Source organism: Rutidosis leptorrhynchoides, chromosome 3 (assembly GCF_046630445.1).
Source record: "Rutidosis leptorrhynchoides isolate AG116_Rl617_1_P2 chromosome 3, CSIRO_AGI_Rlap_v1, whole genome shotgun sequence".
Taxonomy (NCBI): domain Eukaryota; kingdom Viridiplantae; phylum Streptophyta; class Magnoliopsida; order Asterales; family Asteraceae; genus Rutidosis; species Rutidosis leptorrhynchoides.
Window position 1 is genome coordinate 683,890,197 of NC_092335.1, and position 3,908 is coordinate 683,894,104.

Sequence of the window (3,908 nt, forward strand, 5' to 3'; positions counted from 1 at the left end):
AATTGTGTTCTTGGTGATGTTTGTGTTTGAGTCCATGATAAGGGTGATATAAATAAATGAAAAAAGATGATAAATCAGATTTTGACATGATAGGTTAGCAGATTTCAGTCCATAATTGAGACTAGGGTTGCAGGTTTCAGTCCATAATTGTGACTGATGATGCAGACTGCAAAACCGAAGTTTGAAACTTCGGTTTTGCTGAAAAGCCTGCAAAACCGAAGTTCCAAACTTCGGACTAGGGTTTCTGCTGACAACCACCCAAAACCGAAGTTTGAAACTTCGAAAATGGCAAAACCGAAGTTCCAAACTTCGGTTTTACCATTTTTGCAACGAATGTTTCGTTTTTTCCATTTTTAAGATAAAAAAAATTACCATTTTAAAAAAAAATTCACTTTTTGACACTTACAAGTGTTAAGAAATACCTTCAATTTTTACACTTACAAGTGTTAACAAATACCTTCACTTTTATGACACTTACAAGTGTTAAGAAATAACTATTTTTTTTTACACTTATCAATGTTAAAGGATATCTACTTTTTAACGCTTATCATTGTTAAAGGATAGCTACTTTTTAACGCTTATCATTGTTAAAAAAGAAAACTACTTTTTAACATGCAAAACACCTACAGGAACCAATACATGTACATATTAAACCACCTCCAGTTAGCATTATCTATAACAAATTTTCACAAAAAATATAATCTTCATTTTTCTAAATTCATTACAAGCATATCATAGAGATTAAAACAACACATTTGTAACCAAGAGAGCAAAAAAACCAATTCCACTTCGAATCTCAAATCTCCACGGATGCTAGATCACAAACACAACCCAAGAACAAGCAACGACTCAACAATCTTGAAATCTTCTCTAAAGTATCATCAACTAACTAAACTAGATATTTATACTATCACTTATCATAAACACAACATCACTATCACTTATCATAAACACAACATCATTGTCAAACTGCACTCCCTGCAACAAATAAAAATATATTAAATCATATACAATCAAGTATGATCAGGAAAACCAAAATAGTTAAACAAACACTATAGTAGTTGACTTTTGCTCACCTTTTGCTTACAATTAGTGTGGCCCATTATCATGCAATGCACCAGACTAGGGCTGAAAACATACAATATTGAGTTAGTCATTAAAAATATACTTAAAAGGCTTAAAAGATAACTAGGTCTATAAAAGTAAGGAAGTTAGAAAATGAAATTTTATGTTTATACATGCCTACAGTTAGCAGTTGCAATACTAACTGATAATACCAAGTTTATAATCATTTATCATATCAGAGAGACTAAATCAAGCTTGTTGACTAAGTTTGACTTTGACCAATTTTCGGGTAATCCCTAATTTAGACCGATAATCCAAGTAATCTCGACCAGAGTTTTGACCAAGTACCCGCCAAGTACTCACCGAGTAATACGAGTTCTGCAACCCTATACTAAATAGTATTAACCCAAATAAAACTCACTGCAACTTCAGTAAGCACACAACTTTTATATGTTCCGGAGTCACTCAGTTATAAACTACTCCAACTATCTCAAAAGGTTCCTAGTTTTGTTGTCAAGCTGGTGCAAGTGTGTAAACACCTATACCACAGAAAAGTATATCATACCTTATGCTAGTTTGACCTACAATTACTAATTATATTTGAAAAATGGGGTAGGTTGACTAACTATTAAAATAGGTAATTTTTTCAAAAGTTTGAGATTTTGTTATAAGCAACTAGTGTGTCATATATGAATACATAAATGGTGTTTTTTCAAAAGTAACATACCTGATTGAAGAAGATAGTGTAGAAGGTTTAAAGCATATATTAAAAAATAAAAGCCTTTTGGAGGACTTTCACTTTGACCTGTTTTGACTCCTACCTTATTAAGATTATTCGTTTGTTTTCACTCGTTTGACCGAGAGAGATAACATGCGCCGTTTTCACATATACCGAATACTCCTCACAGTTTCTGCCCTTTTAGATCATATAAGTTAAAATGTACGTAATACTTTAATAGTTAATACCTGCAAATTCCCTGGCTAGCCAAATCTTTACTGTTACTAGGATCACAAAGTTTCTTCCTTTAGAGTCAATTGCACTAGACTTTATGGGAGGGTGTTCTTCTTGCCCAAATACCTGACACCAAAGTACAGAGCAAGTATTAAAGAATCAAGATTTTTCATATGTAGGTCAAAGTTACTTAATTTTCACATGTAGGCTTATGAACACAGTTACTAAACAAGATGCAAACTGGTCATACCTTTCTCGAAACCGACCTATAATCCACAATGCAACCTTAGAAAACACTGCAGTTCTCAACTCTATGACAACAAAACAAACAGAATAAGTCCAGTTAAAGTTCATCATCCCACATAGAGTCCTAATAACCTAAAGTAAATGGGTCAAAAAATCACAGGTCATGATTACAAACTTCACAGATTACTAACTTGTCATAGTCCTAATAACCTATTACCTACCACATTCAAAACTAAGATTGTAAACCACATTCCAATCAACAAACACTCGTCACAAATAAGCAGTTAGCATAAAAACATAATACCTCCTCTTATAAATACTACAAAGTCATAGCAATCGTAACATCGATACAATGACCCATTTAGCTTCAGAACAAGTAAAATTCATGAAATGATGTAACAAAACAATAATTATAACTTACAACAATATAAATTCAGCAAGTATACATACAAGGTTGCAGCAACACACGGATTGCAGAATATGATTTCAGCAAAATGATTTCAAACAAACTTTTAGACGCAGCAGTCCCTGATTTCAGCCTCTTAATCAACAACGATTGAAACACCACAAGTGAAAAATCTTTAACTCAACTAACTGATAGATACAACTAATTGATAAAATCCTAACTTATAAACTGATATAATGAACAAACCTGCGAATGAGTTTGAGAAGATTCAGCAGACGAGTCTGGATTTCTTTCTGAACTACTTTTCTTCTGCGAATGATTTCAGCTTTTGAATCAATGATTGAACGAGCGAATTATAAATTGATACAATGAATTAACCTGTGAACGAATTAGGACTTTCTTCTGCCAATGAAGGTTTTGTTGGTTTTCTTCTACTTCTGCTAAGTGCTAACGCTAACGAGTATGAATCAGTTTGGGTATAATGAACTAAGACCATCATAATACTCTATGGTTATCAACGTGAGTACCATTGTATTACGTGGCAAATAACAACGAACACAACGATCGATGGCTTATGGGCCGTTCTTATTTTCTTGTGGTGTGGTGATGAAAAACCCAACACTCCGTTTTCATGTAACTAATTACCTATTTTACCCTTAATTATAAATACAATAATAATAATTTATCTATCTATCTATATCTATCTATCTATCTATCTATACATTATTATAAAACATGTGTCATTATGCTTACGTATCATCACATCAATTAATCAAATTTAAATTGTTTATACATTATTATAAAACATGTGTCATTATACTTACGTGTCATCACATCAATTAATCAAATTTGAATTGTCCTATGTGTCACTATATTAATTAATATAAATTATACATAATCCTACCTGTCAACACGGAAAAATATTTAATATTATTTAAATATTATTTAACACGGAAACTCAATATATCCACAAAGATTACATACCTTAATAGTAATGAATAAAAATATTTAACATATTTTAATCATTGTATATAACTTATCTTTGTTTTATACTACATCTAAACGAGTCGAAATCGTAATGGTTCATTCAATTACTAATATGATCAGATAGATACACAAATAAAATAACTTATCGGGAAGTCTAACTTTGTTTATGAAAATTAGTTTATATTAAAAACAAGTTTAGTTATATAGAAAATAGAAAATATATATAAATACGGGCTTTTCAACACGGACTAT

General features: G+C 31.3%; 1 long non-coding RNA gene across 1 annotated transcript; it reads right to left on the minus strand.

Annotated features, from left to right (window-relative positions):
* Positions 1-933: 933 nt before the first annotated feature.
* Positions 934-3,257, minus strand: LOC139899450 (uncharacterized). Its single transcript, XR_011777510.1, has 6 exons — positions 2,916-3,257; positions 2,714-2,804; positions 2,268-2,328; positions 2,032-2,143; positions 1,077-1,128; positions 934-978 (listed from the first exon to the last, which is right to left on the minus strand). It is a non-coding gene; the product is annotated as an uncharacterized lncRNA (long non-coding RNA).
* Between the last annotated feature and the right edge of the window lie 651 nt (positions 3,258-3,908).